General features: G+C 36.9%; 1 long non-coding RNA gene across 2 annotated transcripts in view; it reads left to right on the top strand.

The window, feature by feature from the left end:
- The window catches only part of LOC147644985 (uncharacterized), a 116,547-nt gene that overhangs the window by 6,563 nt on the left and 85,619 nt on the right, over positions 1-24,365 (top strand). Inside the window, exon 1 of one of the 2 annotated variants that reach the window (XR_015272287.1) lies at positions 3,174-3,590. The exons of the other annotated variant lie outside the window; for it this stretch is intronic. This is a non-coding gene — a long non-coding RNA (uncharacterized LOC147644985). Of the gene's footprint in view, positions 1-3,173; positions 3,591-24,365 lie in introns of those variants that run through there. 2 annotated transcript variants of the gene reach the window in all.

Genomic DNA, 24,365 nt, shown 5'->3' with positions numbered 1-24,365 from the left:
TGAGCCATATCTGCTTTAACCTCACTTTCTATACTCTTGCAGGGTATTATAATTTCAGTCAGAAGATTGCAACGCAGTGAAGAAGGCACTTCCGACTATATGAAATATATATATTCTTGATTAGGATCAACAGCCGAGTCGATCTAGCAATGTCCGTCTGTCCGTTTCTACGCAAACTTGTCTCTGTTCTGAAGCTATCTGAACGAAACTTTGTAGTTAGTCTTCCATATACTCTCACTCGTATATATGTCGGAACGGGCCGGATCGGACGACTACATCATATAGCTGCATAGGAATGATCGGAAAATTAAAAAGAAATTTATAACATATTAAGTTTTCAACTGAAATTAATCAAAATTAGATATAGCCATTAATACATTTAAAAATGATAACTCTTTCAGTTTTCAACAATTTAAGATATAGCTATTTTATATTATTCCACAATTTGTGTAAAATTTTATAAAAAATCTTACGACTATATCATATAGGTGGCATACAAACGATCGTTAGATGTAGATGAAAAATGCAAATCTGTGAATGTAAAACTGCAAATATAATATGTATAAGTGAATGAAATGAAAGCAGGTATTACTTCATTGGTTTTTAACATAAATAAAAACAATTTATATTGTATGGATGTCTAGTCATCGAAGTTCTATCTGCAAGGGTATATAAACTTCGGCGTGCCTAAGTTAGCTTCCTTTCTGGTTAAATTTGTCTTTGTTTTGTAAGATCGAGTCTCACCTATTGCTTTCTTCTCATGTTTTCGGATACAACCAAAACTTTTCGACAATGGAACTTAGAAAAAAAATGAATCAGGTATAAAACGAAATAATTGGAATTCAATTATTAACGTATTAAGGATTAGCGATTTTTTTTGTTAGATTTGATTATCAATTGATAAGATAAGTTTTCTTCCGAATACGAATGGATCTCTCGGTGCAGACTAATGAAGCTAATAAAGTATAGGTCCGAATCATTATGTTTAATTAACTGCAATTTGTTGCTCCAGTTAGTTTTCAGCCTAAATCACGTCGGAGATCGATCTGATCGATCTTAACTTAGTAAGTTACAAATGAGAGAGGACTGTATAAAATAATTGTTTTTTTTTTCGGACTTTTGCTAACTCTATTCGCGAGCATATTCTCTCCGAGTTATTTCTCTCAAAAGAAAATAATGAATTATTTTTTTGTTCAAAATTAATTAAGGTTTTAATTGAATTCAACTATGTTTTAAAGTTAGCAAATTCGTTTCTATGAAATGATTTTAGGCCAGTACGCAAAGATTAAAAAAATATAATTATATATTTTTTCTTACTTCATTATTTATTATTACTTACTTCATTTATTATTAATTTAACTACCACATCTATACTTACCTACTATCTATTATGCTATAATGTTCAAATAAATAAATAAGAGAAGTTAGAAAAAAAAAATAAAAATCGTGAATGCTTAGAACAAGACCAATAGAACTCCGCTGATGCTTCCGTTACTGAAGTTAATGGGGTCACCGGGGATGGACTCCCCGGTCCATTCTGACTTCTTTCTTTCTTTCTGACTTTCACACCTCGCACAAATTCTTCGACTTCCTTCTTGAATTTATTTATCCTCATATTCTGGTTTCGTTAAATTTTGATCTCTCTTGTCGCCAACTCGCTATACTCCTGTCTTTAATATAATAAAGTGTGGTTAGTGATAGGAACTGTGTGCGCAAGACCCCCCCCCCAAAGCCGACTAGCAAGAGGCGGATACTAAGGCGAGCAACGCAAGCACAGATTCCTCAGGATATGAAACACTTCTTCAATCGTTGCACGCTACACACATCAATCGAATCATAAAATTCCCTCAGATAGTTAGTCGCGTCAACCTCTTTGGTGACGCCTTCAACGGATTTGTATAAAATCAATGGAATTATGGAACAATCGACGTCCTTATTTTTAACTGCTCGTTCACTAATCTAATCGAACAATATTAATCCAGTCAAGGTATCAACAGAAATATTGTCATTGCCAAGCGCCAACAGTTGTATTGAGAATACAGAAGCAAAGGCGTCAATCTGTAAAGTCACTCTCATTTTCGTGGTCAATTTTAATTTCTTCTCTTGACACCACAAAGAGTACGATTTTAGACCTTCCTTAACCTCATCGGCATGACGGGATAACGGGATGACGGAAAGTGTTTGATAAAAAACTGGATAGGAATATCAAGGCCCCACTAAATAATCTTGAATCACCTCTTAAATTTTTCAATTCCCGCATCAATTTTGCTGTCGCCGACAGTGTCGTTGGATATTCAACCGAAAAATGCTTGAAAGGCATATTTCCGCCTTCCAGCAATGTCTTCTGCCACATTGCTGGTAGGCGGAAAGCAGCCTTTTTGATGCAAAAGCCAATACTACTTGTGATCTTGACCGAATAGATGCCTTAATCAGCAATTCAAGTCTAAATTTTCAGATTGTCTTTTTCTAGCAAAATTTCGTATATTCTGATGTAGCGTTGTGCAGAACGAACATATTGGTGCATATTGGGTCCGCCTTAATGCATTTTGTTCGTATGTTCGAATTGTTCTAGGATTACGAATAATACGGTGTGCAGCATTTGTACACCGTCCAATGTCAGGTCGCCTAATAGCAGGGATTATTCAATTTTCAGGAAGGTTTTCCAACATTTTTTTTTTCAACATTATCAATTTTAAACAATTTAAACAAATTTCATCCAAATCGGTTCTGCCGTTTTTAACGGATATAAGAATTTGAAAGCTTAACATCATTTTTATATAATAAATAAATAAAATATTTCAAAATATTAAGTCAGAAAACTTTTCAGATTACGATTTTAATAATAAGTTCCCAAAATGATGTTTATGACTTGTGTAATAATAAAGCAAAATAAATGAAATAAGAATATAATTAAAAAATTAAAACGTTTTCAGAATAAGATTTCAGAAAGATTGGTTTTTGCTGTGCTCATTAAAACGAATTATAGAAAAACCAGACTCATATGGGCTCTACAACCACGAGGTGGAAACTATTTTTTTCTTGATGCATTAAAATCATCCCTGTATATTCTCTCCCTCCATTTCTCTCAAAGGGCACCAATGACAAACAAGAATTTATTCTCCCAAGTTCTTGGAATGGGTTAACTGGGCGTGCTGCTTGCAAATGGTCGAACAGGAGTTCGGCTTTCAGTCTTAATCCGAGCTTCTGACCCGACAGTCGTGCGGAACTAAACACTTAGCTGACGGGACCATAATACGTCTATATACCGCTACATTTGTCTATTGGTGTAGTCGTTATCAAAAACAACATATTTTAACAATAAAACATTAAAAACTAGCAACAATAATTCTATCGATTGTATTTTGGAAAAAAATATTAAGATAAAGCGTTATAACCTATTTATTTAAGGGGTTTTTGTCACAAAAATTAAAAAAAAAGTAAAATCACTCAACTGAAATAAAGCTGTGTTTAATTTAATAATTGTGTTACCTGAAATAATCTTGGTGATCAAAGAAAGCAGATATGAAAATAAAAACAGATGAATAGAACATTTTTATACAAAACTTTACCTCATTCCTATAATCTTAAATGTAAGTAAATAGTACTATAATACTATAATAGTAATAGTAAATAGTAAGTACTGGAAAAGCATTTAATTAAAATTTAAAAAATAATGTTTTTTTCGCTACACTTTCCATTTAAAATGTTTTACTAAGAAATGTAATCTGAGAAATATGCAGCATCTGTCAGTTACATTTGTGATTCAGATTGTTCAATTTCGTTTCACTTATAGTAAAAAGTATAAGTAAAAGTAAATAATTCAGGCCAGTTTTCACAATATATTAATATTAGACAAACATGGAGTTAACTTCGGAACGCAGATTATATTTCCCTGCAGTTTCCAATTGCTTTATTAAACGTTTAATTAATTAGGTCGATTAAAAATACTATTAACTGACAGAAGAGAGATTACAAAACCCTGAATTTTTTCTGATGCTTTCTACGTTTTCGGCTAATATATATTTCTTAGGTCGATTACTTGTGTGGCAGGTATAGTAGTATATGTATAGAAAAATATTTACGACCAGTGTTACAGATGCGCAACAAGATCAATTTATTGTAATAACACGTCTTTCTAATCGACATATTAGCATTAGACACATATAAACGAATGTAACTTCACAGTCACTAATCACTTAAACTGACATACAATTATAAAAAAATAACAGTGACACTGAGTTGTTAGATGCCATCTCTCCGTTCCGACCTCCCAGCTGAAACATTAAAACTCATCGGCGGCAGCGTGTATGCTAGTATATAGGTCATAAAGGCTCAAAACATTACTAAAGTCAATAACTTTGATTCCGGTTCCTAAATTGATAGTAAGTGCTGAATCGGTACAATAATGTTTAGCGGTTAGAAAAGGAACGCATTCCAATGACGTCATATGCGTTCAAAACATAATTTAGCTGCTTGTTTTGAGAATAAAGTAAATAAAAAAAAAACAAAATGACGCAGTGAATAGATAACAAGAGGGCGAATACAAACAAAATGTAACATATTTAAGATGTTTTGCGTGAAAGGAACCAACTTTATTTGAAAAATAAAAAAAATATCTAAAAAAATATTTCGGACATAATATATAGCACTAACTAAGAATAAATGGAAACAAAGACATGCTACTAACTTAGGACTGTAGAGGTTCGTTTTGTCTTTTGGACCACTATTGGGTTACTAATATCTATACAGTATAATTTATACATATTTATTAAAAAAAAAAATATATATATATATATATATATGTAATGACATGGTTTTATATATATATATATATATATATATATATATATATATATATATATATATAAATATATAAAATTATATATACACGTATTGTGCCGACGCCCTGTGATATCCCCTTCGTTTAAAAATTTTTTACACTATCCTAAGAACCCTCTCGCTTTCCCCTTATTTAGAAGGAATCAATTATTTAGAAGGAATTTTTTTTATTGCATAAATTGATCTATTCAGAAACAAGCAGAAAACGAAAGGGTTCATAGGACAATATTAAAAGCAAAAGAAAATATGTCTATTTATTTTGGATATAGCTTAATAAACTCAATTCCAACCAAATGAAAACCTTCATCGATACCTAAAAAATTTTTTTTTACTTTTAATAAAGTAACCTTTGAGATTGTCACAAAAAAAATATTTAATTTTAATAGCATTAAAATTAAGACGAAAACAAATTATGTGTAAATATTACACTGTAGGTGCATCTATTCTTTTACTTATAGCACTTTTCTATGAACCGTTAACTGTCGAATTCCTTTTTGGCTCGCTTCTGCATAGATCAATCTACGCAATAAAGAAAATTTCAGGGAAAACGGTCAACAACAACAAGAATAACAACTAAAAGAAATTTGGCTATGAAAATGGCCGAAGTGTAAATACTTTTGACTACCTTTGTATATTTCTTTAGTTCGTACTATCTTGTCCCATCTATCAAGCCCAACAGACTTGTGCTAAGTCTCATACGGGCCACTTAAGTGCACTGACCGTAGTGCATCGACGTCGATTTGTATTGTATATATCTACTATATATTTACAGTTTACAATTACTGTTTAACTTTAACAGCTCTGTAGAGGAAATGCCTCTATATTTCCGATTGTTCCTATAGCATCTATATAACGTTGTTGTCTAGGAATGGAGTTAATGAGGAATGTTATTGGAAGTCAACTCGAGTCGGTCTCAGCGATGCTCCGAGGTACAGACTCCAAAATCCCTCCTTGATTGACGAGGCAGAGCTTTAATCCTTCTTTGGTTGCGGATTTCATCTGTGTAGTCGTTTTTACATCTTAAAACGTCATCTGAACTGCAGAAGAGCGTGGAATCGCCCTCGGTATTAGCTGGTGGCTGTTTTGTATGGTATCTCACGTGTTCTATAAAAGTCGTTCCTCCACCTGATACTCTTATATTCCCCATCCTTTCTTTTACGTATTGGTTGATGTCAAAATTTGGAGTAGTTGTTCAGAAATATTCCCTTTTTTACAAAAACCTTGTCTCTTACTTCAATATTCATTTACTTTGCTTATCTTCTCGTGGCGGCATATGCTATTCCTTTTTTATTTCCTAAATCTTTTGTTGGTGAGAGGAAAATGGAACTTTTTGTACACAAAACTTTTGAGTGGTCCTATGGATCTGGTTAAACCGTGGGTCAGCCATTTTAATGAAGGATCGACCCCTCGCTAAGAATTTTTAAGTATTTTTTTTCTTTTACTAATTAAAAATGTTTTCTTGTATTTTTTCTAAGTTATATTAGTTACAAAAGTATTAGTATTTCCTGTTTTTTTTTCAGTTTTGGCTTAAAGTTTTTTTTTTGTTTTGCAATCTTTATCTTGTGTTTGTAGTTCTTGAACTAGGTGGACCGATTGTATGGGTTGAGGATCTTAAAACACAGCGACATCCTCTGGTGAATGAGCAAAGCTCCTGTTTACCGATTTTATTAATGAAACTTAACTGTATTTATAGCAAAAATGCAAACATCCATCAGTTTCGTTGATGAGTTGTTACCATCAACAGTTCGGACCTTAATAGAGCGATCTCACAGCGCTTAAGTCTTGTTGTTAAATAACTAAAATTCATATGTGCTCATCCTTTGGGCATCCACGGCTATGATTTCTGATTTAAGGGGTTAGACCACCCTGAAATTTAAAAAAAATCGTTGTTTTTATTTTTTTATTTTTATATAATTTTGACGTCCATTTTAAGACATTGGGATTCAAAATATCTCATTACTTATGGATATTACTCACATCAGAAGTGAGCGCTGCCGGTATACCTTAGATTACTTTCTTTATCCTCTTTTGTGTTTTTTCTCAAAATTACGTTTTTTGGAACGGTGTACATGATTTCTCAAAAACTACTCAACCGATTCTCTTCAAATTTTGTACACCGCTTCTCTACAACATTCCCTATGAAAAGATGTAAGATTTTTTTTTCGATATAATTATTTTTTATTAAGTTATACATTTTTACAACAAAAACTTCGTATAAAAAAAATTTTTCTTTATAAATGCTCCCATTTGCTGCAAAGTTTTTTTTTTTTTCAAAAACGGCTACGTCGTACTATAGCTATACTTATATAGTAAATTATATAGTAATGTGTAAAAAAACGTAAATACTTTTTCTTCATCCAATATTTTTTTTTAGTTCAACATATGTACTTTGATATACTATTAAATAAAAAGTTCTATTCTTAATAGCTTTGTCAAAATAAATTTATTTAAAACCCTCAAATTCTTAGGCGTTCAGGGTGGTCTAACACCTTAACACCTTGCCAACTTCCCGCTTTTCCCTTTGGAATGTGGATGATGCTGAAGACTTCATTCTGCGCGGTGGACACCAACGGTCGGTAGTTGTTGTGCCTGCGGCATGCATGATATTGTACAGTTGGATAACATTATCCGATGAAACCGGCAGTAGTTGATCTAGTGGGATATGTTCCCGAATCTGATCTAGTTGATTCCGTACTTGCTTGGGAGATACCAGCATGGGACTAATGGTTCGATGGCGAATGTCTGTAAGCACACTAGCTATCTCATTTCGCATCCGTTGCATCCGACTGTAAGTGGTTATTTATTTATTTATTTATAAAAATAAATTGCAATATGTCTGTCATTCTAAAATTATACCCTTACCTCTGCACAACAAAAGGGAGTGTTTTTTAATGATGTGCTCAGATTCACCTCCGTTGGGCAGAGGCAGGGATAGTTGTTTTAACAAATTTTGTACGTTAATCTCGATGAACAATTCAACATGGAACATAGAACACGGAAAGGATCATGCTCGTCAAGGTTCGCCTTACACATGTTACGGGCTATTGGACGAAAATGACGAGAAGGCCGTACAGGGACAGCGAGTCGTAATTTGCTTATTAGGTATGTAGAGCAAATTTGACCGTTAATAAGCTTAAAAATAAACACCATGGGGTGGCTTAAAAGTCGTAGCCTGTCGTCATACGAAGGAAGACGACAATGTGGGTCCCAGTTTAATCCTCGTAGAGCAAACAAAAGGAATTGTTTCTGAACAGATTCAATAAGGTCTTAATACTTCGCATATTGAGGTGACCACACACACGAACAATATTCTAGAATAGGGCGTACGAGTAAGATATAAAGAAGTTTTAATGTAAAAGGATCATCAAATTCCTTTTACCATCGCTTAACAAAGACAAAAACCCCTCGAGCTTTACTAATAATTAAACCAATGTGGTCATTAAAATTAAGATAATGGATAAACAGGACTCCGAAATCTGTTACCGTACAGATGCGTTCAAGATCGCTCGCACCTATAAAGTAATTAAGGAGGAGGCAATTCGTCCGGTAAAATGACATAAATTTGCATTTGGAGTTGTTCAGAGAAGGATATTATTATTTCACTAGGATTGAATGTTATTGAGGTCCGTTTGTAGAAGCTTATGCGAATGGGAATCCGTAAATTGCAAACATAGTTTGAAGTCATCTGCGTACATCATCACATTTGAGTGTAGAACCACATCAGGCAAGTCGTTGATAAAGAGGCCGAACAGAAGTGGCCCAAGTTGGCTCCCTTAAGGAACGCCAGAAGTAAAAAAAAACCGGTTTGAGAGAGAGTGCTTAAAGGAAACAAATTAAGTACGGCTGGATAAAAATGCTGCAGTCCAGATAGTCAATAAAACAGCGTAAGTTTTTAAGTAATAGTAGGTCAAAAGCTTTGCTGAAATCGGTGAAGGTGGCGTCCGTTTGAAAATTCAATTTGAAAGCATTTCTAATGACAGCACAAAATTCAAGAAGGTTTTAGACGTTGATCTGTTTTTCATAAAGCCGTGCTGAGAGGGGGACATAATTGACCGGCATTGGTGCTGCAGCTGCGCAGTAATCAGAAGTTCGAATAACTTGGGAATAGCACTGCTTTGCAAATTCTCTGTGGTTTTCGATATCAGACCATAAGGACCATAAAAGTTTGCTGTAAGTAGTCACCTTGACATTTGCCTCTTTCTTCGTTGATTGTCTCTAAATATTGATATAAAGTTTTGATGCGATCGTTGGCGGCTGAACTGCCATTTCCTGACTACGTTTATAGGTGAATCCATGTTTGATCCTTAAAAAGCATCGTAAATACAGGGATGGTTCATTCTGAAATTGCCATTCTTTAGGTTCCCAGTCGTTCATGGAATATTCTGGGATTATCTGTGAAATGTATCACACTTGTTTATTGTTCCTTTGCTAATAGAAGAATGAGAAGCATTGCCAGTAGCATTGGCTGGATTAGCTACGGCAGCAAGTGTGCCCTCATCAAAATTATTAGTAGGATCCTTGACGACGGCAGCTAATACAGACTGAGGAGTTGACGCATTTGTCCCGTAGCCATTATTTTAAAGAAGAGTCCAGCACCAATTAGGAGATCTATTCATTCTGACCGATTAAAATAAGGATCAGCAAGCGATATATTATGCGGAATTTTCCATGATGTGGCATTTATGTTGAAATGAGGCTGATAATCAGTGATACTGTTCGTTACAACCGCGGAGAATGAAGCACGATATCTTGCATCCCGGGATTGCGCTAGAATGTCGACTGTCATATCACAGTTCAGAGAAGATTCACCAATCCCAGAGACTAGTGTATGGGACTTTCGATGATTCCAATTTAGCTGGTTTGCTAGGCGAGAAGTAATGAAATTTAGCTGGGACGCTGAGTCTAAGATTGCTCGGCAAGGCATAAATTCTCCAGCCTTATTCCTCACATAGATAATAGCGGTTGGAAGCAACACGTAATCAATGAGCAGAATATTTGTGGGTTTGTGGCTCATGCAGGGCTTTTCCCACCTGCCGGCTTGGTGTTTGCGTTACCAAGGCTTGATCCGAATTTTCCATAATCCTACACCTCCTTTGCAAGAACGACTCCATAGAATCCCACGTAGCTAGGTTGTTGATGGACAAATCATCTTCCCATTTTTCCCGAGTCCTCTGATCGAGCTTTCGTGTGACGATGTGAATCAGCAATCCGTCCAAGATTTGTTGCGTAGTGGCCAGGGTACGGATTGCTCGCAGATGCGAATTCATGCAATCGCTTAACTCCCGAAGATCCTTGGCTGATCTCTTCTCGACACCTTTTAGCCCAAATATTGCCTGTACGTGTGCCTGAAAATGTAGAACTTTATTATCGAATCTATTTGTAAGTAAATCCAAAGCCTTTTTATAATTGGCATTCGAGGGCTCAAGCGAACGTATGGTCTCTAGAGCCACGCCGCCTAAACTTGACCTTAGATATTGTAATTTTTCAATATCACAAGCTCTTCATCATTTCCGATGACCGTGTTAAACGTCGCAATAAAATCCGGCCAATCAGAATAGGATCCATGGAACCGAGGTATCTCCAAAATTGGCAACCGAGGCTTCCTAGATCGGAAAGAAAGATCCGGATGATTAATAATGTCTATGGATGTTGAATTTGCAGCGGTTGCAGACGGCAATTGAGATTTGCGAAGCGCCGTTGAACCTCGATTTATCTTCGCCTTCACATCCATGAACGCCGTGGAGAATTCAATCCGATGGTCGCTTGCTATCTCCGAAAAGTCCAATTTTTCCAGTGAAGTCTGTGCAGAATCAAAGGCCAGATTTATGGAATTAATCCACTCCAGTCGCGCCAGTAAATCAGCTTCATCAAACTGACCTACAGTCTCCGGGTTTATATAAAAATTAATCGAGTTCAATTGCCGCAAAAGGGATTGGGCCTTGGCTCACTTGGCCTCTCATTTTGATGCTGAACCGAGTTTTCCGTGTTAGACATATTTATTTTCTCACGCGAAAAGAATTAATAAAGGGATAATGTCTGACCGCTTCGGTATATAGGAACCCGTTTAGTTTTGCACCGCTCAAATTCAGAGGTTAATCAGCGTCACCGAGATGCAACGGAACCTCAACAATGTTGTTGTAATTGTCTGCCTCGAAACAGCGGAGTTTTGGCACACGCGCGTCTATGTATATATATATATATATGTTCAATAGGCGCTATTTACGACGATTAGGCGCGAGCCACCTTTGTATATGTTTTGCACAACACAGCTATTGTTTAACAGCGCGATGTAACCGAAAATCAGCGGCCGGCTATATGCACTCAGCTTGTTATGTACAAGATATGTGTGTGAGTTTGCTTGTGCGTTTATGACCCAATGCCAGTAAGCGACAGCGAAGCAAAGCGATGTGTTTAAACGATATTAAACAACGAACACAGGGTTGCAGGCTCCGAGCCAAAGAATCACGTCGGGGTCACCAAAATGTTTATGGGGAAGACAACCAATTTGCCACCCTTGAGCAATAACTACGAACGCACGAATAGGTCGATTATATGCTGTATTTTATTTTCGTTTTTTCTCTGGTCGGAGCTGTAACTACCGATCGAATGCTTGACTTTTAAAATATATATAATCTTAAAATGTAGCTTAGCATAGATAAGGCGACAGAAGAAGAAGAGAGAGAGAAATAGATAAGCAAAGAGAAGCTAAGAGCGCAGCAGGTGCAGCCATACACCCATGCGCGCATGATTAGGTGCTAGCGGTCTGCTCATTGTGTCGAAGCTTTGTAGTTTTCTAGAACCATCCAATGCTTGTTTGTATTACGATCTGTTTGCAAAATCCAATTTAAGCTTTATAATGGCAGTCATTATTGTATTCCAACTAGATATATCGATGCATAGTCCCTTCAATGATAGCAGAGACTCGATAGTTGTAATATACAACTCCTCCAATGACTTCGGATCGTCACTGTTTGTGTGTTGCCGCAGGGGACGATTAATGGGCATGCGATTTCCATGCGCTTATGTAGCTTCTATTCAAAGTTCTATATGTCTTACCAATCTTTCAGCCTGTCTAGTTACGGTGGCTTAAAGGTACCAAATCTTTCGTACCGTCGGCATGTAAGTGTCATGGGCCATTTGAATAAATCATAAAGTTGTGTCCATTTGAGTAGATCCCCGTCGAATTTTGGAATGCTCACTCTTGGCAAGTGCCTCTAACACTGCCTGAATATCCCTTTATAGTAGGAGGAAAGATTACATGTCATAACCGGGTCTTCATATTTTTTGTTAACTGAAAAATCGATATTTTGAGATTGTGGCCTTAGTGATTTTATCAAATCACTGAGCTCTCCACTGAGCTCCGAGATCTTTTGACTGATCTTTTCCTGCAAGTCTAACGACTTTGTATGCTTGCTTCTCCTTGGTAGTCATATTGAATTTTTTTTAATTCCTGACCCGTTGGGAGTGTTTTATTCGCTTTTGATAGTCGGAAATTTGAGTAATAACTTTTGTTACCAGTAAGTTATATTCGAAATTTATATATTGTCATCTTCGCTGATTCCTTCATAATTTCGTCGAAAACTTGACAGGCTTCATTATTTCGTCTAGTAAGTATTTCTTTTCTTTTAGTCTCCAGTATCTAGTAGGTATTTCTTTTCTATTAGTCTCCATATTAAATTACCAGATACATATGTATAGATTACTGTATCCTTTAGTCAAATTTCTTCAATATATGTTATCGTTGAACCAAAATCGTACCTTTTGTACCTTTTTTTTGGTTAAGGCGCAGTAAGAATTTTGCGAAGCTGTAATCATCATCCGGAAAAAACGCCTTTTGAATGACGAGTTTTGCTGATTGTAGCTTCTGCCCACCCATGTGTGGTTATTTAAAATATTTATATTTTATTCCTATATATTAATTTATAAATATAAAATATATATAATGTATTATTATATATTAATCGACAAAACAAACCTTTAAGGGTTATTTTGCTTCAAACTCTCTCCTGCAGTGATTTACTACTAAGGGAATAGGTGTTCTAGATGTTAGTTAGTTACGGTTAGCTATTGGAAGTAAATTAATTAGGAGGTATTGTGCCGATGCCCTGTGCTATTCCCTTCTGAAATTGTTTACCTTAACCTTAGAAACCTCCCACTTTCCCATGTTGATAGATGAGTCTCTAAGTTTTCGGCTATCCCTAAACTATTTGGAGCTTTATTCCTTTATTATAAAGGGCTTTCATAAAAATTTTAAGGCAGATGCAATATATGCTGATTTCAGTATAGAATTTGACTCTGTAAACTATTCTCACCTGGTAAGGAAACTCGATGTAATGGGTTTTCCAAGTGATCTTCTTAATTGGATCTCAAGTTATCTGAATGGCAGGACGCAAAAAGGTCCTCTGTAAGAATAATTTATCTAATGTTATAAATGGGAAGCCATTTGGGACCCCTATTGTTTACATTATTTATAAATGACTTGCCCAAATTCTTAATTAACTCTAGAGTGCTTATGTACGCTGATGCCAGTCGGATTTACAAACAAATCTCAATCATTTTCAAACTTGGTGCCGTGTAAACTTATTAAACTTAAACGGCTCGAAATGCAAGCTAATGACATTCTCTCGTGTCCTTCCTAAGCTTGCTACTTACACGCTGAACTGCTGCTCTTTGGAAGAAACTAATTCTGTTGATGATTTGAGCGTCCGCTTAGACCCAAAACTTTACTTTATTGATCATATTTCGTCTATGGTGAATAGAGCCAGGTATGTGCTGGGATTTATAAATCGGTGGTCGAAGGAATTCAATGACCTCTATGTTTCTAAATCCTTATATACATCCTTATTCCGTCCTATCCTAGAATATGGATGATGCATTTGGAGCCCTCAGTACGGCGTCCATAGTAAACGCATTGAGTCGGTTCAAAAGAACTTTTTACTTTTCGCTCTACGCGGTTTAAATTGGGATGCAAACCAAGGATTACCTTCCTACTCTAGTAGACTCCTATTAATAAACTTGCCGTTCTTAGCCAATCGTAGAACGATGCTAGGGATAACATTTATTTTTAACCTTATACATGGTGATGTGGAAAGTGCTGACTTGTTGAGTCAGCTTAATTTCCATGTACCATGTAGAACTACTAGATCCTATATCCCATTAGTGTTGCGCCACTGTAGAATCTCCTTCGAACTGCATGAACCTTTTAGAGTGCTATGTGCAAATTATAATGATTTGTACACACTAATCTCTAACGTAGATACCCTTCCCAAATTAAAATCTTTAATACTAAGGCACATAGTAAATATGCAAGCTAACAACCTGACAGCAAGGCGGTAGTCAATTTCCTCGTGTTCTGTCCTATATTTTCCATCGCGCCTACTAACACCTAACCCCAACAGGCACGTGCCTGGTGTCATACGGGACACTTGAGTGTACTGACCGTAGTGCATCAGTGTCCCTAAAGTAAGACGGTAATCTTTTTTTGACACATTCAATGCGATTACTGTGGACTCCGAATTGAGGATTTCTGACAAAAGAACCATACTCCTTTAAAGGGCGAACTATCCAAAAAGAGTCTTAGTTAATTATGTAGGTTAGGTTAGGTTAATATGGAAGGCCCTCTTTGGGGGCCACACATAGGCCAGCTCGGTCTATAGTTGTCCGGATGTTGTTTTTGTATAAACCTTGAGGTTTTTACGCGGTTTCGAAGTTCTTGAAGATCAAGGGGTTTTTGGCGAAGGCAAGTAGTTCAGCTGGTGTCCTCTTGGAGGCATCTTCTAGTGATTTTATTACTGGGGCACCTTGGTACCTTCTTCTTGCTCGGATTACTGCCGGACATCTGCAGATGAGATGTTTCAAGGTTTCAGCTACCTCGGATTCATTGCACTTTCGGTCATCTTGCCATTTGGATCGCTCCGGTCAATAAGTGCCACGATCAGATATCGTTTGGTCACCTCACTAACCTTCGCCTACTGCTTCATTGGTTTCTTTGCTTTGAGTGGGGGTCCTGCCGGCTCGGGCCCGCGCTGCCGCTTGCTCGCCGGAGTCTTTATTAAAGCTCTCGGTGGAGCGTTGCCTTTTCCTGACCAGCAGTTCCACTTTATTGGCAAATCCGCCAGTTGAGGTCATGTGCGGAAGCTTGGCGTAGTGTAGCGTAACCTCGCGGAAGCTTGGCGTAGTGTAGCGTAACCTCTACAATCCTTTGCTCCGCCCAAGCTATGTTTGCCTCCTCATTTTAAGAGAGGGTCGTCTTATACTGGAGCCGTCTCTGGATCTTGAGAGCCGCCTTCAACTTGCTTGACCTTTTCGGGCCGTCCCTACGCGGAGAGCTGGTGCCAGATTTTGGCGAGCGGAGAACACTCTTTGGTGAGCTGCACGCTCTCCAGGTCCGAGTCTGTGTCGACGACGGCACCCGAGCGTCATAGCTTGCTCTGAGTTGTTGTAGTTGCGGCAGTAGTGGTACAACTAGTATGACCTGCACCCATCATGCAATAGGTGTGACCGCTGGCGACACGCATAGAGGATTGCTCCCTCTGTCCCCGCCGGTGGGCTTTCGGCCGACCTTTGGGCTTACATTCTAGCCCCGGTTGGCTTCCCTGTCTCCATACCTACAAAAGTGGTTTATTTCAATGAAAACCACCCACTTGCACCATAAGCAGAATCGAATTCTTCCGACCACCTTTTGATCAATACCAGCACGCCTCTGGCTTTATGAACAATGCAAGTAATATGTTCGAAGAACGATCTAGGCTTAGGATCTAGGCGAATACCTACTATATACAAAAATATTGTTTCCAAATAGCAGTCGTTAAGCTTATATTCTATTTTTTTTTTTTTTTTGTTTCTCTCTGTTGTCTCTGACTTTGTCTGCTCACCTTATTCGAAAAACTGTCTCTGAAAAAAAACTTTTCAGATTACTTTTTCCTCTTTTTGTATTTGAAACGTTGACATTTGTCTGCTTTTATATGTCCCTTCAACTATATCTGACTTTTGTCAACTTAAGAAACTTAAATGCATTTTCCTAATATACACACATGTACACAACACATTTACCGATTGATCAGGACTTCACATATTTTTTTTTTTTCATTTCGATGCTTGATTAAGACTAACGTACATCAACAGCGGATTAGTGATTTGTGCCAGCTAAAAGGAGGGAGAGCGAGAGTGCTAGCTACCTCACTGACACTTAAACTTAAGCGCCTATCCGGGATGGTCACTGATTAAACCTCGTCGTCTCTAAGAAGACCAACATCGAGAAGTAACGAATTGGGCATGGGGCATGGCAGAGTTGGCGCTGACCTGTGGGTTACATGCAGCTGCTCTTGTATCTCTTTGCTCGTGGATCGCGAATTGGAAGTGATTGGGCCATGACTCGCAGTGCTAAAGAAATTCGTCAGAGGGGTCATATTTGAAATGCGCCTTGATCGCACGCTGCTTTAGCTCGGTTTTCAAATCTATGACGCTTTTGAGCTGGTCATGGTTCTTGTGGTCCTTGCACGCCTCGACTGGTTAAAAGGGCAGTCGAACGTGTGACCAACAAACGATTGTTGTAGCTTAAGTTTTCTAAGCAACTCTCTTGCCCACAAAGGTGAACCAAGTGCAAGCAGGCCAGAACAATCGTAGAATCTGTTCAGCAGCGTATGTCGAAACTGGCTGTCTTTATACTTGCCGGAATTTCAGTTAAATTTAAGGCACCACAGAGTTTTACACGGGAAAGTGACACGATTTTCATCGGAACGACTCGCGTCTGGGATGTAAGAAGACGTGACAATATAATAACCGCTCCATTGGCTTTCTTGGACTAATCGCGGAATCCGTGATACTGAACACGTAGCTCAGGTTAACATCTGACCCATCTCAACGCGGATCTGGTTGAAATTGGAAGAAGAATTCTTACTCATTTCGCTGGGAAGGCTATCATCGAATAATTTTTAACTTTTTAAGTGAACAGACGTGTTTTTTTTCTTCCTGCGCTCTTGATTTAAATTACATTTAGGAAAAAAAAAACACCATGGCTTACATAAGTTTTCAATTTACCTTCCGTTCACTTCGCGTGTGCATGAAATCAATTTAAAATTGGGCCACTTGTGCTTTGTTTATTGTATTCCTCTTTGAGACTTCCTCGCTTAGCCGTTGTTTACGCAGACAGCTAAACGTCACTAGATAACTCCCACGCCCTTGTATTTCCCTTCTTTATATCGCTCTATCTCCCTTAGTGGTAAGTCCTAATAATGACCAATGAAATTGTCTGTTTTGCTATAACCTGCAAAAAAAGCAATCACTGCAGGTGACCTTACCATCGGGTACTGGCTGTACGACAACATCTTGCACGCAAAGTGCATTGGTTTTGCAGCTCGGATAGTGGGCAATGTGAGCAAAAACATTAACCTTCGTTATTGCTGTAAGGCAAAGAAGATATGGAAAAGGAGATAATGTCTTTTATACGGCAAACCAAGGGCGGTTCCAAGTACATATTATTGAATTTTCTAGATAGTCAATTTAATATCCTAAACTTCCCAGGCGCAAAATAAAAAATTTCGTTCATGTTTGATTTGAGACAGCGTAATGTCAAACAAGCCAGCGGTAATGTCTTGTTGTATAGTTAGGAGAGAGTTAATTGAGAGAATATTTGTGGTATTATTTGAGCACCAAATAGCACCAGGGATATTAAAATCACCTAGGACTACCAACTGGGTTCAATCCAAAAGTCTACTGAAAACCATCTAAATAGCAGAAAAGTTCTTTCAATAAATAGGCAGTTCAGTAAATATACATAACAAAAATGGAGCTACCATTGACAGATAACTTCAACATCGTGTTAATCCTCAATAGTTAATAATTCTGCCGTGGGTAAGGAGTCAACAGCTATAACAGCTCCACCCCCGATATACTGTGAACACAGCTGGAAAAACTTCGGAGCTCAGATTCTCCGGCTTTAATCAGGTTTCTGTGAGCACAATAACCTGAGAAGCAAACAAAAGTCTATCGGAATATAAATTAAGAAGCTTACCACGTAAGTCTCTTGTATTCTGATAGGAAATACATAGAGAGTGGGTTAGTTTTTCATACGCTTTTATTAGTTCGGGATATATGTATGTATGTAACGGAATCTTTGAACACTATTTTCAAGGGTTTCCAAATATCTGATAAGCTTGAAACTTTGCATACTTATCAAGGAACGATGACAATGCAATAAATTGATAAAAAAAAATTATCCTGATTAGGATCGTCAGGATTGATAAATTCTTTTTTTATAGAGCGTCCGTAAAAGAGTAAGAGAGACAGAGCTAGCGCGCGATCTGCGCATGCTTGCTGGACAAGCAGAACTTGATTGCTCACAGTTAACAGGAAAAACCCCCAGCAACAAAAAGGCCTTAAATGAAATAATGAGATTACGAAATAGTTCGTAAGATCTTCATAATAACATGTTCGCAAACATTGATTATTAATAATTGAACTAAGATACGAAAAATAATTGATAGCTTAGAAAATTAAAAAAACACGCGTTTATATGTACCCACACTAAAAAATAGAAAATAAATAATAGTAAAAACAAGAAAGGAAGCTAACTTTGGCACGCCGAAGTTTATATACCCTTGCAGATAGAACTTCTATGACTTAGAATCCCAACAATATAAATTATATTTATTTGTGTTAAAAAACAATGAAGTAATACCTGCTTTCATTTCATTCACCTTTACATATTATATTTGCAGTTTTACAGTCACAGATGTGCATTTTTCTCCACATCTAACGATCGTTTGTATGGCACCTATATAATATAGTAGTCCGATTTTCATAAAATTTTACACAAAATTTAAGACTGATATAAAATGGTTATACCTCAAATTTGATGAAAATCTGTTGAAAACTGAAAATGTTATAATTTTTAATTGTCTTAATTTCTCGATTGTTCCTATGGGAGCTATATGATATAGTTGTCCGATTTTCATTAAATTTTATTCAAAATTGTAGAGTATAGTAAAATGGCTATATCTTAAATTTTATCAAATTCTGTTGAAAACTGAAATTGTTATAATTTTTTTTGTAAAAATTATCCGATCATTCCTATGGCAGCTATATGATATAGTCGTCCGATCCGGCCCGTTTCGACATATATACGAGTGAGAGTATATAGAAGGCTAACTACAAAGTTTCATTCAGATAGCTTCAAAACTGAGAGACTAGTTTGCGTAGAAACGGACAGACGGACAGACGGACAGAAGGACAGACGGACAGACGGACAGACGGACAGACGGACAGACGGACAGACGGACAGACGGACAGACGGACAGACGGACATGGCTAGATCGACTCGGCTGTTGATCCTGATCAAGAATATATATACTTTATATGGTCGGAGGTGCCTCCTTCACTGCGTTGCAAACTTCTGACTGAAATTATAATACCCTGCAAGGGTATAAAAACTAAATTTTCTTACGCAAGGGACATTTCATCTTTCAAGATAAATGTCCCTAACGAGCTCTTTAACACTATTTGCTCTCCCAACTTCTGGCCAGAGTACATAGTTGTTAAGGAGTTCGAGGCGAAGAAAAAGAAAAAGCGGCCTGTAGGAATAACTCTTCCCAGGCCTGATGTTACCACTGTGCCTTCTACGTCTTCCAATCCCGACCCAAAAAACTAACCCACTCCTTAGGTATTTCCTATCAGAATGCAAGAGGCTTACGTAGTAAGCTTCCTAACTTGTATTCTGATAGCCTTTCGTTTGCATCTCAGGTTATTGTGCTCACAGAAACCTGGTTAAAGCCGGAGATTCTGAGCTCCGAAGTTTTTCCAGCTGTGTTCACGGTATATCGGCTAGATCGCCCTATCAGACGCGGGGGTGGAGTTCTTATAGCGGTGGACTCCTCACTCACGTCAGAATTATTAACCTTCGAGGAATGCAACGATGTTGAATTCCTCTGTGTGAAGCTATCTATCAAAGGTAGCTCAATTTTTATTACCTGTTCCTACATACCTCCACTGACGGAACTTCCTATTTATTGGAATCACCTTTCCGCTATTCAGATGGTTTCCAGTAGACTTTTGGATAGAGACCAGTTGGTAGTTCTAGGAGATTTTAATATCCCTGGTGCTATTTGGTGCTCGAATAATTCCACCAATACTCTCAATACACCTACACAACATGACTTTATCGCTGGCTTGTTTGACATTTCGCTGTCTCAAGTCAACCATGTTCGAAATTCCTTACAGCGCTTGCTCGATCTTTGCTTCGTCTCTGATCCTGCGAGAGTCAGTTTAGCAAGGGTGGCGCCTCTGACGCAACCCGAAGATCCTTATCATCCAACTTTCGATGTGACTCTTGATATTGGGTGTGACGTACAGCATATTTCTGACCGTCCAGCCAATAAAGTCCTATGTTTTCGCAAAACGGACTTTGAACGGCTGAATAATTTTATAAACGAGTTCAATTGGTCCGATCTATACATGTGCACTGACATGGCAGTTGCCGTTGATATTTTTTACAGTGCCATGAATTCATTTTTTACTGAATGTGTTCCGTTATATTATCCGCCAAACTCGAATAAACCGCCGTGGTTTACTAAAGAGTTGAGCCGACTTAAAAATAAAAAATCTAGACTGTATGCTAAATTTAAAATCACCGGTTCTCAATCTGCCCTTTCATCTTATTTATCAGCTCGGTCAAACTTTACCGTGCTGAACGCGCAGTGTTATAAAAACTATTTAACTCGTTGCAGGGCCCAGTTCTCACAGGACCCAAAACAGTTTTATAATTTCGTTAACACTAAACGTAAACCTAAAACAAATCCTTCCTCGCTTTCATTTGAAAATACTACCGCAAATAATTATCAGGCAATAGCCGATCTATTTTCGCAGTTTTTTCAAACAACCTATTCTAGCTCTTCGTATATATACCAGACTTATTCCTACGACATACCCAAATCGAACTTAATTTTCTGTCCTAGCCTAAACGAAAGCTCTCTCCTTTTAGATCTTCATCGTGTCAAGCCAGTTTATTCGCCAGGTCCCGACGGAATTCCTGGCTGTGTGCTCAGGTATTGTGCCGACGCCCTGTGCTATCCCCTTCTGAAATTGTTTACCTTGTCCTTAGCAACCTCCCACTTTCCCATTATTTGGAAGGAATCGTTTATTATTCCTCTCCACAAAAAAGGTAGCAAATTGGATGCCAGCAATTATAGAGGAATCTCTAAGTTGTCGGCCATCCCAAAATTATTTGAAAATATTATCACCCCTCATTTACAGCACTTTTGTAGATCGGTTATTTCTCCATGTCAACATGGTTTTATTAAGCGAAGATCAACAACAACAAATCTTTTGGAGCTCTCTTCCTATATTATAAAGGGCTTCCATAATAATTGTCAGACAGATGTAATCTATACTGATTTCAGTAAAGCATTTGACTCTGTTAATCATTCTCTCCTCGTTAGAAAACTCGATTCAATGGGTTTTCCAAGTGATCTTCTTAATTGGATCTCTAGTTATTTGAATGGCAGGACGCAAAAGGTCCTCTTTAAGAATAATTTATCCAATATTCTAAGGGTTACATCTGGTGTCCCGCAAGGAAGCCATTTGGGACCCTTATTGTTTACATTGTTCATAAATGACCTGCCCAAAGTCTTGACTAACTCCAGAGTACTTATGTACGCGGATGACGTCAAGCTTTGCGTGCAATACAATGACGTTGCCTGCCAGTCGGATTTACAAACAGATCTTAATAATTTTCAAACTTGGTGCCGTGTAAACTTATTAAACTTAAATGGCTCGAAATGCAAGCTAATGACATTCTCTCGTGTCGCTCCTAAGCTTGCTACTTACACGCTGAACGGCTGCTCTTTGGAAAGAATTAATACAGTTGACGATTTGGGCGTCCGCTTGGACCCCAAACTTGACTTTATTGATCATATTTCGTCTATGGTGAATAGGGCCAGGGGTGTGCTTGGATTTATTAAACGGTGGTCGAAGGAATTCAATGACCCCTATGTTACTAAATCCTTATATACTTCCTTAGTTCGTCCTATCCTAGAATATGGATGCTGCGTTTGGAGCCCTCAGTACGGCGTCCATAGTAAACGCATTGAGTCGGTTCAAAAGAACTTTTTACTTTTCGCTCTACGCGGTTTAAATTGGGATGCAAACCAAAGATTACCTTCCTACTCTAGTAGACTCCTATTAATAAACTTGCCGTCCTTAGCCAATCGTAGAACGATGCTAGGGATAACCTTTATTTTTAACCTTATCCATGGTGATGTGGAAAGTGCTGACTTGTTGGGTCAGCTTAATTTAATTTTCAGCTATATCCCATTAGTGTTGCGCCACTGTAGGACCTCCTTTGAACTGCATGAACCTTTTAGAGTGTTATGTGCAAATTATAATGATTTGTACACACTAATCTCTAACGTAGATTCCCTTCCAAAATTAAAATCTTTGATATTAACATACTTAGTAAGCATGCAAGCTAACAATCTGGCGGCACGCCGGTAGTCAATTTTCCTCGTATTCTGTCCTATATTTTCCATCGCGCCTACTAACAAACAACCAAACAGGCACGTGCCTGGTGTCATACGGGCCACTTGTATGTACTGACCTTAGTGCATCAACGTCCAAGATGTTAAAAACAGACGCTTTTATAAATAATCGAACTAAAAAGAAGAAAATAATTTATAATTTTAAACAAGATTATTAAATTCAGAGCAATAGTATATAATTATAAACAAGATCACTAAATTCAGAGTTAAAAACGTGGGGTGCATCTATAATCAATGTTATAATTATTCTAAGGGTAACTATCTGTAAGGGCAGAATTATGAAAATATAGAAAAATCCTACAAATAACAGTTTCACTGTGCAATGCCAAGTATGTGCATTTGTGCATTTGCCAAGTACATGCTTAACTATTGTTACAAACAATGATAAATGTATTTCTGTGGACATAAAATATACAAATAAATCTTTTATATTTACAAAAAATTATAAGATTAACAAAAACAGTGCAGCTGAAGAATATCTCGTTACGTGTGTACTTAAATGTGGTGTTTAGTGACAGCAATATGAAAATCAGTCAAATGACAAATTCACAGCATTAATCGAACTGAATACATGTTAAAACAAGAAAGGAAGCTAACTTCAGCACGCCGAAGTTTATATTCCCCTGGCAGGTAGAACTTCGATGACTTGGAATCCAGACAATTTAAATTATATATATTGAGGTTAAAAAACGAGAAAGGAAGCTAACTTCTGCACGCCAAAGTTTATATACCGTTGCATATAGAGCTTCAATGACTAAGAATCCATACAATATAAATTATATATATTTATGTTTAAAAACAATGAAGTAATACCTGCTTTCATTTCATTGACCTAAACATATTATATTAACAGTTTTACATTCACAGATTTGCCTTTTTCCTCTACATCTAACGATCGTTTGCATGGCACCTATATGATATAATCGTCCGATTTTCATTAAAGTTGACACAAAATTTAAGACGAATATAAAATGGCTATATCTCAAATTTGAAGAAAATCTGTTGAAAACTGAAAAAAGCTATAATTTTTAATGGTATTAATTTCTCGATCGTTTCTATTGCAGCTATGTATATGATATAGTGGTTAGATTTTCACATAACTTCACACAAAATTGTAGAATAATATGAAATGGCTATATCTTAAGTTTGATAAAAAGCTGTTAAAAACTGAAAAAAGGTTTAAATTTTTTATTGTATTAATTTCTCGATTGTTCCCATTGCAGCTATATGATATAGTAGCCCGAATTTCATAAAATTTAAAACAAAACTGTAGAATATTATTAAATGGCAACATCTTAAGTTTTTATAATTTTTAATGGTATTAATTTGATTAATTAAAAATTATAGCTTTTTCAGTTTTCAACAGATTTTCTTCAAATTTGAGATATAGCCATTTTATATTCGTCTTACATTTTAAATCTAAAAAAGTTATAATTTTTAATTGTATTAATTTCTCGATCGTTCCTATGGGATCTATATGATGTATAAAAAAATATATATATACAATTTTACACATAAATCTAGAGTAATATAAAATGGCTATATCTCCAATTTGATCACATTCTGTTGAAAACTGAAAATGTTATAATTTTTTTTGTAAAGCTATATGATAAAGTCGTCTGAACCGATCCGAGTGAGAGTATATAGAAGACTAACTACAAAGTTTCATTCAGATAGCTTCATAACTGAGAGACTAGTTTACGTAGAAACGGACAAAAGGACAGACGGACTGACGGACAGACGAACATGGCTAGATGAACTCGGCTGTTGATCCTGAATATACATAGAATATATATACTTTATATGGTCGGAGGTGTCTCCTTCAGTGCGTTGCAATCTTCTGACTGAAATTATAGTACCCTGCAAGGGTGTAGTTATAACTTTTTCAATTTTCATCAGATTTTCATCAAATTTTCCTCTTTCTTCTATATCTAACGATCGTTTGTATGGCACCTATATTATATAATCGTCCGATTTTCATTTAAGTTGACAGAA

Source organism: Drosophila serrata, unplaced genomic scaffold, assembly GCF_035046125.1.
Source record: "Drosophila serrata isolate PLE 108 unplaced genomic scaffold, ASM3504612v1 contig_41, whole genome shotgun sequence".
In the NCBI taxonomy this organism is placed as follows: domain Eukaryota; kingdom Metazoa; phylum Arthropoda; class Insecta; order Diptera; family Drosophilidae; genus Drosophila; species Drosophila serrata.
The sequence above is the reverse complement of the archived record's forward strand: the minus strand, read 5'-3'. Positions and strand labels throughout refer to the sequence as shown.